General features: G+C 36.7%; 1 long non-coding RNA gene across 1 annotated transcript; it reads right to left on the bottom strand.

The window, feature by feature from the left end:
• Window positions 1-5,791: 5,791 nt before the first annotated feature.
• LOC141385862 (uncharacterized) lies at window positions 5,792-12,659 on the bottom strand. Its single transcript, XR_012406974.1, has 2 exons — window positions 11,235-12,659; window positions 5,792-8,767 (listed from the first exon to the last, which is right to left on the bottom strand). It is a non-coding gene; the product is annotated as an uncharacterized lncRNA (long non-coding RNA).
• Between the last annotated feature and the right edge of the window lie 498 nt (window positions 12,660-13,157).

Genomic DNA, 13,157 nt, shown 5'->3' on the forward strand with positions numbered 1-13,157 from the left:
AACATTTCTGATAACATTTTACAACAGAACAAAAATACACAGAATATCAGAAGCGTAAAGCTAAAATAACCGACAGAAATGAGTTAATATAGATCAGCGTTTGAGGTTAACACAAAAAAACACTACGACAAAGATCAATCTTTAAATATCACAATGTCCCTCATTATGCATCAACAGTTTGCATTTCTGTGTTGATTTTAATAAGAAAGAGAGATAAAGGGACAGATCCAACCAGTTAAAAATCAAAAGCAAAGAGACTAGCAAAGATACAGCTGTTGACAAGTTTCATAATATCTGAATATCCACAGCAGGCTGACGGATAAAACCTGACGCTCGAATGCTTCAGCCTCCACATCCACACATTACAGCAGACACATGATTCCAGATCACATCACTGACCAATACTGCGCTGTGTGTTCATCAGGTCTGCAGGACTGAAGTTAAACAGCTGCTTATTGAGTTCAGAGACAACATATCAATATGGTGATGACTCCACTTTAGCAAAACCAAACGGAAAAGCAAACTTGACAGAATGTGAATGCGAGGTGCTCCTATCAGAACTAGACCGGAGAAAAACTGTTATTTGCAAGTTTGTCCTCCGGAATTAATAACAAAAGAAAAGAGAAGTGGAGTAGGATCTAATACTGCATCACCCTGGGTTTGAACCCAGTATCTCTGCATGCGCGTCTGGAACTCTCACAGCTCCACTAACACACTTCAATCCTCAGATCTACAGGGCGGGCTTCAATACCTCAGACCAGTTGCACAAACGGAGTGGAGCAGGAGCCGAATTCATATTCATTTCTGATAGACTTATATAGCCTACTGTAAACTCTTAGTCTGTGTCAGGACGTGGATGCACGGGGGAGCTGTTTCTGAACATGTCAGTGTTTACGAATAGATTACACAAAAAAGACCATAGTCTTGACAAACTAATGATCAGTATAAAGCCACATCCCCCAAGCCATCATTACAGCTGATTGTTTTTAATGTAAAGCTGATGCAGAATGGATTTGCTAAATGTGTGTGAGGAAGACAGTACACACATTTATCCTCATAATAACAACACACACACGCGCTCATTGCTGTACATCGCGGTTTATTTTGAAAGGTAAGGGGAAATTGAACAACACGTCATGAAGCACATTTAGACCAGCAACACAAGGGTGTTGAATTATGGATGGTTATTCATATGTTTATGTCACCGTTTCTTTCGAAGGCCTTTTGTTTACATTGTTTACTATGTTACGTACATGCAAACAGGCAAAAACCAGCACGGTTTATTTAGATTCCGCTGAAAATACTTTCAAGCAGAACTTCATTCAATTAAAAATGATTCTTTCCTTTTAATCTAATTTTATTTGTTTTGTTTTTCGATTAATATATTTTAAGCTCAACACACAGCTAAACTTCAATATTTTTGATTAAGAGCTTAACTAATTAATATTTGTTTTGAGCAATGTTATTAATACAGGTGCAGGTTATTAACACAGGTGCATGCAGTGCCAGATGAAAATATTGGGCCACTGGTGTAAATTAGTGAGAGGAAAACACACAGAAAAATCCTGAATATTCAAGTGAACACATGTGGAAATATTTACTCAGATAAAGCCAGAAAACAAAACAAAAATAAAGTATATAAGTATGACATGTGCAATAAAAGTGAACCAAACGCATTCTCGTAGTAGATGGGTAACACACATATATGGCCATAACTAACCAGAAGACAGCTTAGCTTGTATTTACACAGAGATTTACACAAACAGAACTCTGCATTAGATGTTGGACAGCGGCTCAGATTTCCATTATGTCTAATGAGGGGGAAACCTGTGTGTTTCAGCAGGGTGAATTAGTGGGACAGATAGTTAATAGATTATTTACTTAAAAGTGCTGAATGTGGCCTATTTCCCTTCACATATCACACAAGTACTTCTGTGATCAGGGCATCGCTGCATTTATTAAAACAGGTCCTAATAGTGCACCACTGAATCATGCATTATGCACAGCAGAACAGAACACAGCTTCACTTTCAGCTAGGGTTGGTGAACTGATGTGAAACTGACGTTTCGACATGGTGTCGAGATCCTGAAGCGCCAGTGTTTGGAAATACTGCACTGAAGCATGTTTGGAAACACACAGGTCACGTGACTAAAGTGAATCAAAACACTAAACACTAACATCTACAGCTGCATCCCCCTGTTCGAACCCATTATCTCTGCATGCTAGTCTGGAGCTCTCACCGCTCCACTGACACACTTGACACCATTTCATGAAAAAAAATTCAGTTAAGACAGATTAAAAACAGCAACAACACTCGTGACGTAACATTACTGAAGACTTTAAGACACTTTTCCAGGCTCATATGAGTAATCTGGAGAGATGTGTGGAGTCTGTGTGGGAATACGTGACATCACTCTAGTCCACCCAATAGCTGATGGTGGGCGGTGTTATGCAGATTAGAGTGTGCTGCTGCTGCTGGCTGTGTTTCTAATATTCTCTGCTGTTATTGGACTGTTGCTGTGTATTTATTATTGTTTTCAGCTGTTTGTCATGTCTGAATTATACAGATCAATTCTTTAATCAAATGTGGAGGTGACTGTTTTCTCACCGTCGCTGTGAACTGTATCGTGTTTAATGGTGTTTGTGCATTGAGTAATTGGTTTCAGTGTGCTTGTACTTTTGATCACAGTTCAACAGTAGACATAATCAGTGTATGTAGGATGCCAGTGCTTATATTGCAAATGAACAATTCTCAGAATTAAACCAGGAAATAAAAGTTAGCATAAGTGATGTCCATCAAGGTATTTCAGTTTTCCTGAAACATGACTTCACTATGTGGAGATACCACACACAGAGAAAGGGCACAATCTTTAATTATTTTGTGCCATATAATGTCACAGGCCAGTTATGGATAATAAAATCATGAAGCTATAAACACAAATCATATGAACAATCGCTATTCAGCTCACTTCACTATTCAGTGCCAAGCGAAAACAAATAATGAAATGACTCAGTCCAATCGTCAAGAAGAGCCCACGGTCACCGCTTCTGCCATGCTTTCTGGCTGACCTGAGATCAGTTTGCTTGTCTCCCCTTATCCTGATCCAGGGGATTTACAGTGTTACAAAAATGATGCTGTATTGATGGCGTATCCGCAGCTGTATCCTATCTAGACTACACAATAAAGCAGTTACATTATCAAAATACATAAAATCATCACTTGGGAGTGTTTGTACAAGTCAGGATTTGAACCCAAAAGACATTGGAGGCACAGCCACAACATGAACACGGCTATATGAGACAGAAGCCTTATCTGACCCTGTCAGTCAAATGCAGATTTGCCAGGCTTCGAAACGCTTCTGAAATGATCGACGCTTTGAATCACTGTAGTCATGTGACCAGGTGTTTCAAATCCATTTGGTCACGTGACCTGGGTGTTCCAGATCATACTTCGGTGCAGTGTTTCGAAACACTTGTGCTTCGGGATCTCAATACTGTGTCAAACGTCAGTTTCACATCAGCCATCCCTACACATTATTATGTTAAAAATGCTATTTTAAAAGCAAATGACGGTTGTTTAAATTAGTTAAATTTATTTTTCAGCTTTAGAAAATAAAACAGTCAAATAAATAGTGCTGCTGATGTTGGTTTGATGTCATGCCTACATTCAATTTTAAGACTAATATTGGAAGTAATACGGTAAACTATATCGGGAGCGTGTCACGAGTTGGATGAATGAATGTGCAAATACAAAACTAACTTTACCTGGTGTAGTAATATTTATTAGTATAGCACTTTCACTCCAAACAGTATAATAACAGTGAAAACATTAGATAACTGCAGAAATGGATTATACTGACATTTACTGTGCATTTACTCATTTAGTTCCACCACATAAAACATGTAAAATGTGCAGTCCTGCTATATACAGAGCCAAACATGATAAAAGAGATAATAAAAGAGAGTTTGGCTGGCTCCAGTGTGTTTGAACTCATTCAGATCAGTCAGCATGTCTGCTTTAGGATCCTCTGAGCAGTTTCTGGAAGCAGTGAAGAAACCAGAGCAACATCATGGGAAGCGGAAGAGACCAAATGAAGGGTTTTATTTATTTATTTACTAAATAGCCTTAATATGTTTACATGGCTGTAGAATATTGTGATATTTCCCCAGTGATGGAAGAAACTAATCTCTCCAAAGCATCAAGTCAACTGATCCAACAATTTCTTTGTAAGACCACTAGCTGATTTTAAGTGTTTGTATGAAACGCCACCCGCTGGCGACCCCTGCTGCTTAATACATGTAAATGCATCAAACTCTGGCCAAAACTGTAAAAGCCCTTGCCAACATGCTGTAAATGTTTATATAAAATGACAAATGAACATTGCTTGGAATCACTCGCTTTTTTAATGTGATCAGTGAACATTCGTGCTGCTAATGAATTTATCATGAAGATAATTGCAAACCTTTAGCCAATATTGCAGATATTGCAGTTTTTTCTTTCTAATTGAGTCTAATTAATTCTTGATGTTTCATCACATGATATAATATAAAAGTATAAAAAAGTAGTCAGTAATTTTGCAATATCTCATTTGAATTTAAATATTTTATCTTCATATATCGACAGATGTTTGGTGAACAAACTGTAATTTTAATGAATATAACTGTTGAATAAAACTGTTTGGGATTCATGTTTGAAAGGGGCTGTTCTCATTTATGCTGAGCACTGTGTGTGTGTTTGTCTCTCTTTTTACCCCATATTTAAATCTGAAATGAACATATATAAACATGTATCAAATGATTGCTAATAAAATTATACATACTTATTTTTAATTCTAATAATTGTAAAATATATTTAAATAGCCAATAGCATGGAGTGACTGTAAAACACATTTATTTCAAGTAGAATTGACAATGAAACTAACATATAAATCACTAAGATTAATCTTAGCCTGGTCATTAACCTGCTCTGGAGCTCATGCTAGCTGCAGTGAAAAAACCTCCATAGTAACTTAATACAGCTTAATGTTATCTGCTTTCAAGCAACTGAGTCAAGGTTAAACTCAGGCAGAATAACCATGTAAGTTTAATACATTATTGTATTTTGGTGTGATATCCCCCAGAGCAGATCAGTCCTCATTTCCAACCGAATCTGCTTATTAAAACAGTTCCAACATCATTTATTGAACCATGCAAGTTATTTCAAGTGATTGAGGTGCAGAACCCTCATCATTGTTGATATAACCACAATATAACATTTCCCATTCATCAATTAGCAAGAAGAGAGCTTATATACAACCTGAACCCTCATTAGATTGTAAGGGACCCCACTAAATCAGCTATACTTCTCAAAAACGGTAACCCCATAAAAACATCTTTATTAGTAATGACAGTTTTTATGTTCAAAACCTTTTCTACATAATGTCCAGATTAAAATGCTGAAAAAATGAAACCAAAATTTAAAAAAACAACAGAGATATAAGTTATTTAAACTGACCTACAGCACACTCAACAGAGAACAAACGTGATTGGTGCAAAACCACGAATACTAATGAGTCATTTGCATATGGTCTATTTTCTAATAAAACGCAATTTTAAAGGTTTTATAAGCTTAAATGTGATAATCAAAGTAAGGGAAAACAACCTAGACATCAGATAATCAACTTCTGAATGAAAATATGCAAACAAGAACAAAGAAAAACAAACAAAAAAACAAATGGTCATGAGAACACTCACCGCTGCCGAAATGCTGTGTTTCAAGACCTGGTCAGTGGCTCAGACTCTCTTTCTCTTCAGGGTAATGCTCCCAACGGTTGTCCTTGATAAGGATGATGTCGGTTTGGTTCTTGCATTGCCTTAGGGGAGATGTTTGGTAGAAGTATGATATATCTACAGAGATATATCCGCCAGACTGAACCTCGACCTGACCTCTTACATTTTTTATTTCTAGTAATTAGTGGGAGGTCAGGATTATCTCTTTGAATGCTTCTAGTCACATTTGGGTGAGTTCTTTGGTCATTTTGGATTTATGGAACTCCTTGGATGTTGACTTGAAGTATTCTGTAGCAAATCAGCAGGGAGTGAGGAGAAGGCAATGACCAGTTCATGGCCAATTTTTACTCCTGAATCTGCCTGTTAGATTCAGCTGATTTGGGCAAGGGCTCTCCTGTTCCCTGGAGATATCTGGGGTCCTGGGGAGCCTGGTCTCTGGATTAGCCAGAGTAGGCCTCATAGAGAAACATCTTCAGACTCTTCTCGGGTGACCTGGGCAACCTTGCGGTGTTAACAAAAGGTCACTTGGGGGAGTGGTAAGTATTCAGCCCCCCTGGGTCCACTTGGACAGCACGCAGGGACGGTGGCCTTGGGTGAATGGCCTTAAATGAAGCCCAGTCTTCTACTGGTGATTAGCACCTCCACACAACAGCACATTGTGCATCAACACCACCTACACCAGTCATTCAAGAACTTTTAAAAAAAATCATCAATTCAAACATGAGATCTACTGAAGACTTGTAACCTCAGAATTTACTAGGATTAAGGTTAAGGAGTAAGATTAGATCTTCCATAGGGACACTTTAAAACACCAAATCTCAAATTATAACTCTACAACTTTTCAGAATGACCAGATTTTCCCTTTCTTAAAGATCCATTATTTCCATGGGAAGATTTAAAATATCTATTCTTCTATAACTTGTAACCCAGAACTTTTCAGAAAAAAACCCTACATGCCTTCTCCAGAACATCTGTAGTGTACATGGCTGGTTTAAAAGATCTTCTCTAACTCCTAGAACATCTAACTCCAGAACCTCTCAGTGAAAGTAACCACAATTCTCTTTTACAATCTCAATTTCATGGGAATATTGGAACCTCTTCACATAAATATTTTAACTTTACTGGTTCCAGTTTCCTCTTGAAAAATCTCAAATTTAAATAAACATCTCGTATCAAGAATTCCTTTTGATAGTGAGAATCCTTTCAAAAACAAAAGTGCTCACTTTAAGGCTCTCACTTAAGCAATAAATCAGTTTGGTTCTATTGTGAAATTTATTATTATTTTTTTCTCTCCACATAGCGTGATTGTAGACATTAACAACTACACAATGGCATAGACAGTACACCTATTTCCAAAATGTATTTCAGGCAGTACTTGATGTCATTTGCAGTGTCTCATAATAAAGTTAACCCTTTGGGAGATATTTCTGATGACTGGTTTAAAATGTGTCCAGAACCTTAACTCAATATAATTTGCGAGGCAGCTGCTTTGAGGTTTATTCACATTAAATCAGCTTTTTGGGCAGCTCAGTGCTCTGGGCATATGGGTTACCTTGGAAATCTCTCAACGACTTGTTCACTCATTTCATAAATGATTTCTTCCTTCTGTGGAATCTCCCTTATCTGCTTCAGTTTCTTGAACATTCATACAAACTTCTATCTATTATAACTGTTCGGCCTAAGGATCTTTGCTGATGTGCATGCTTCATTTTCACATGAGAGGTTTAAAACAGGTCTGTTTTCAGAGATTAATTTCGTCGTTTAATTTGGACTGCTGAAAGTCCAAACAATGAAAATCCGAAGAAAATCCATCCATGCTCAACTACACAAGCCCCAAACCAAGCGAGCCAGTTTACCAACTGACCAAAGTAAAGGGGAAGAATAACCTCAAACCAGGCTCAGTTGGGCATGACAATTTCTCCTCTGGCCAAACTTCCTGTACAGAGCTGCAGTCTAGGCACTGGAGGTTGGAGAATGGTGGACATCCATTGTGGAAAAGCTTCAGATGGTATAGGTCACTGGCTGGTGTACAGACTGACCCTTCAGGATCAATACATAGACTCGTGGGTCACTATAGGGTCTTAAAGGAATCAATCTCATGCTCCATAATACACCAGGAGCTCCCTCAAATACTGGGCAGCTAAGGCATTGAGGGCTTTGTAGTTAAACAATAACAATGTAAATTAAATATTTAATAAGGAGTCCATGCACTGAAAGAACTGGAGTACTGTGATTTCTTGGTTGTAGAAAGCACTCTAGCACCTGCATTTTGAACCAGCTGCAGTTTGTTAGTGAGGCCAGCAGGGTAACCACCTAGTAACTCATTACAGTAGTCTAACTGAGAGGTCATGAAAGCATGAATAAGCTTTTCTGCATCAGTTATTGATGGCTTGTCAAAGTTTGGCAACATTAATATGAAGAGTTTTACAGATGCTTAATCTGGCCTTACACGGGTTGCTGTCAGAAATAGCCCCCAAATTACTGCCTGAAGATGAGGACTAGGTTAGGGCACACTTGTCAGCTCTACAAAGCTGACCTATCACAGCTTGCTCTATTCATTGAGGTGTGCATCAGTGTCTGACTGCCACAGCAAGGGCTATGTGACCATGCACAGGTTGTGCTGAAGCATACTTGTGTGCTTGATGCAGAAGTGTAAATACGCCTTTAGGAGTGCTTTTTCTGTGTTATGAGATTCTCTACATCCAGATTAAAACTTTTCATAAACTTTAGCTGCTTTTCCACTTGTGCTGAATCATTCTCTAAATGGAACTGCTCCATTTTTGTGCCAAACTGTGCCAGGCAGCACTAATACGGTTTTATTTTCCACTCATGCTGGAACAGCTCTTTGAAACATTACACAACCCATCAGTATTTGCCTTTAATGCAATTTAAACTGCTCCCTTTTTTTCAATTAAACTGAATAGCTGAACTTTTTTCAAGTTAATAACAAAAGCAAACAAGTGACTAAACACTGCTATGCCGCTGTCATATTGGGGTGCTACATATAGGTAATGTTACAGCACTTTTTTTTTTAGAGGTCATATGTTGCGCGCCTCTGTCTAAATTTAATTTGGAGGGGAAATGACAAATGTAACGATTGAAAATGTTTGCAGGGGAATAACCGTATTTAAGATCTCTGAACATGACAAAATTAAACTGATAATGCAACAAGTGCATTTGTATTACAATAGCAGAAATATATTAGACGGGCCTTGTCAAAAGTTAGCGGGCACTAACTAATGGCACTCTAATTTTTACAATCTATAAGTAGATTTATATAACCTGCTACATTTTGATGGTAAAATATGACCCTTTAAACCAGGGGTGTCATACTCCATTCCTGGAGGGCTGAAGCCCTGCACAGTTTAGTTCCAACCCTGCTCCAACACACTTATCTGTAGGTTTCAAACAAGCCTGAAGGACTCCATTAGTTTGATCAGGTGTTTAATTAGGGTTGGAATTAAACTGTAGAGCTGCGGCCCTTATGGAATTTAGTTTGACACCTGTTTTAAACAATGGCTATTAAGTATTAAACATCTAACCCTTAAGACCTAGAGGTATTTTGTGGGCACCTAATGGGCCTATATTATTATTATTATTATTATTATTATTATTATTATTATTATTATTATTATTTATTTATTTTTTTTTTTAAAGCAGTTTTTTTTTATTTTAGCAGTCAGACTAAAGTGTCATTTTAAACCGGAGAACCTGAAGTTTCAATCTGTATCATTTAAAGGTCCAGTCTAAAACCTTTTTTTTAGTCCAAAAACATATGAACAGACAATTTTCCAGAAACTATTTTTTTAAAAAGTGGCATTTTCTAGTTATTACAAACAAAACCTTAAGCGTTTTCTTTCTTTAGAAATACATATTATGATGTTTTATACTTCCACAATAAATAGTCTACATCCACCATTCCCTGAGCAAGTTATAGCAATTTATTTCAATGTTATTCCAAGGTGTTTTTCAATGGGGGAAAAATACATTTATTTACTGACAATGTATTTGCCCAACATTTCTGGGAATAAACTAAACAGAAAAAATGTTACAAAATAACAGAACACTGAAGCAAAATTTGACTTTCCAAATAATATATTTTTAGTTACCATAAACAACACCACTTACAATGAACAAATAAAAAATAAGAAAATAATAAATGCGTCAAAGTCCAAATAAACATGGTGCAAATCCTCAGTAAAAAAAATAGATACAAATATTTACTATACTATAAATAGTTACATAACTAATCTAGATTCAATATGGACCATCCTTAGGTTTTATGTGCCAGCATTGATATGGTTGTCTGGATATGGATATATATATATATATATATATATATATATATATATATATAACAAAACAACAAGTGTTACACGGCCTATAAATGTCAAACTCGTGTATAACTGAATCACATAATGGCCTCAAGCTGAAATGCTGAAAATTGCTCTAACATGTCAAAACCTAGTGATTATTGAGAACAATACCAATAATTATTAGTTTATTAAATTCGTTCATGTGACTAGTTTATTAGAGCATATATAGACTAAGAAATCATACAACAGTACCTTGGACAGCAGTGCCACTCTAAAGCTTTAGAGCAAAGTCAAAAAAAAAATTATTGAAAGTTGACTTTCTACCATAGGCTTCGATAAGCATGTCTTATTTGCTTTATTCGATGCGCAGCAGGAAAAAGTCTCCGTGCATTTAGTCATTGGTTTAATTCTCTCCTGGATCAGAGCGAGATTTGTGCTACCAAATACAGTGCTGCATGCAATAAACTTGCGTCAGCCAGGCGAATGAAAGGTCTCAAATGCTCAGGATGTCAATCAAATTAAACTCACATTAATAAAAAAGGCCATTTTATTATTTTGCATGACTGGTTAGAAAATAAATCATGTATAAAAAATAAGTCCATGAAACAACGGAGTTATTCACTTCTCTTCCAGAGACTGCTCTATGGTTTAAACCCTTTAAAACTATTGTTAGACCAGGCAGCACTAATATGGTTTTATTTTCCACTCATGCTGCAACAGCTCTTTGAAACCTTACACAACACATCAGTAGTTGCCTTTAATTCAATGTAAACTGCTCCGTTCAATTAAACTTAATAGCTGAGAACTTTCAAGTTAATAAAAACAAAAGCAACCAAGTGACTAAACACTGCTATGCTGCTCTCATATAGTGGTGCTGCATATAGGTACATGTTACAGCACGTTTTTTAGAGGTCATGTTGCGTGCCTCTGGCTAAATTTAATTTGGAGGGGAAATGACAAATGTATCAATTGAAAATGTTTGCAGGGGGAATAAAAGTATTTAAGATTTTTAAACTTGACAAATTAAACTAATGAAACAAGTGCTCTTGTATTACAATAGCAGAAATATATTTTGGATGGGCCTTGTCAAGTGAGTGGGCACTTTAATGGCACTCAACTTTAATTTTTACAATCTGTTGATTATATAACATATATTTTGATGGTAAAATATAACCCTTTAAACCAGGGGTGTCAACTAGATTCCTGGAGGGCTGAAGCCCTCCACAGTTTAGTTCCAACCCTGCTCCAACACACTTACCTGTAGGTTTCAAACAAGCCTGAAGGACTCGATTAGTTTGATCAGGTGTTTAATTAGGGTTGGAACTAAACTGTGCAGAGCTGCGACCATTTTGGAACTGAGTTTGACACTTGTTTTAAACAATGGCTGTTAAGTATTCAAACATTAAATAATGAATGCAGCAGGTGAAATGAACAAATGTGAAAATGCATCAGGATTTTAAGCACTATTTATCAGCTTGACATTTTTTGAAAATTTTTGCATGGGTACCCAGTATATATTAAAGATCGGGGAACAAAACAAAACAAACGTTACACAGCCTCATAAATGTCAAACTTGTGTATAACTGAATCATATAATGGCCTACTGCTGAAATGCTGAAAATTGCTCATTAACATGTCAAAACCTAGTGATTTTGAGAGCAATACCGACTTAGTTTAAATTCATTCATTTGACTAGTTTATTAGAGGATATATAGACTAAGAAATCATACAACAGTACCTTGGACGGCAGTGTTTAATTATTGAAGGTTGACTTTCTACCATAGGCTTTGATAAGCATTTCTTATTTGCTTTAATCGATGCGCAGTAGGAAAGTCTCAGTGCATGTAGTCATTGGTTTAATTCTCTCCTGGATCAGAGCGAGATTTGTGCTACCAAATACAGTGCTGCATGCAATAAACTTGCATTAGTCAGGCGAATGAAAGGTCTCAATTGCTTCATGTCAATCAAATTATTAAACTTGTCATTTATAAAATAGGCTATTTCATTATTTTAGATGACTGGTTGGATAAAATAAACAAACAATGTATAAAATTAGTCAATGAAATAATTGAGTTATGAGTTTTCACTTCTCTTCCAGAGACTGCTCTATGGTTTAAACCCTTTTTAAACTATTGTCTGACCTGTATAATTTTCTTATATTAAATGAAGTGTTTACTTGTGGATGTCTGGCTAGCATGCTTCTGAGCCAGCTGTGGTAGCTTGGTAACAGAGCCCTGACATCAACACGCATAATCTCTCAGCACAGTTAGCATGGTTGTCTAACCATGCTTAGAATTCCAGGCTGAGAACCGTTTGTAATCGTGCTACATGGTTTCAGGCTCAGAGGAGAAACCACTAACTGTACTGAAGAGTTCGTTCAACAGTTTGGCACGATAGTGGGAAAGCAGTTATTTCTGTTAAAGTTAAGCAGATGACCTTTTTTTATAGCATCTTTGATAGAATATTAGACTCTTTAAAACCTGTTTTTTCTAATTTAGCTTTAAGCATTTTTTAAAGAGGCTAAGTGACTGCTATTGCAAATTTTTAGGAATCTTCTATAAGTAGGGATTAATTGCAATGGCAATTTAATCTTAACTCAAAGATTAACCCTAACTCTTTGCTCACCTCTGTCCTGTCCCATATGGACTGTAGGGATGGACTGAAGACTGGTGTGTGAACCTGAAGGAAAGAAAGGCTGGCAGTGCATGGCCTAAAAAGGCCAAACATCCTTGGGTTCCTCATTCCGAACTGTCAAGTAGAAAAATAGCAGCAAATATGACCTAACATCGGTAGTAACTAAATTTAATGTGGATGAAACAGCCCTAAACAACAGTAAGCTTGGCATGTATTTGGATCATGTTCATACGTTTTATAAATTGAAACTGCTCTAACCCAACCAAAAGAAGTTTGATTATATGGATATTTTAATGTCAGATCATCTATTGAATCTTTCATATGCATCATGGTTTCACTTGTATCAACATCTTGGTCATCTGGGTTTCCTTGGTGCAATCTTTGAAAACTCTTAACAGTTTAACCATCCTCCCCCCCCCTCTCTCTTCAAACACTACC

The sequence above is a fragment of the Danio rerio genome, chromosome 5 (assembly GCF_049306965.1).
Source record: "Danio rerio strain Tuebingen ecotype United States chromosome 5, GRCz12tu, whole genome shotgun sequence".
In the NCBI taxonomy this organism is placed as follows: Eukaryota; Metazoa; Chordata; class Actinopteri; order Cypriniformes; family Danionidae; genus Danio; species Danio rerio.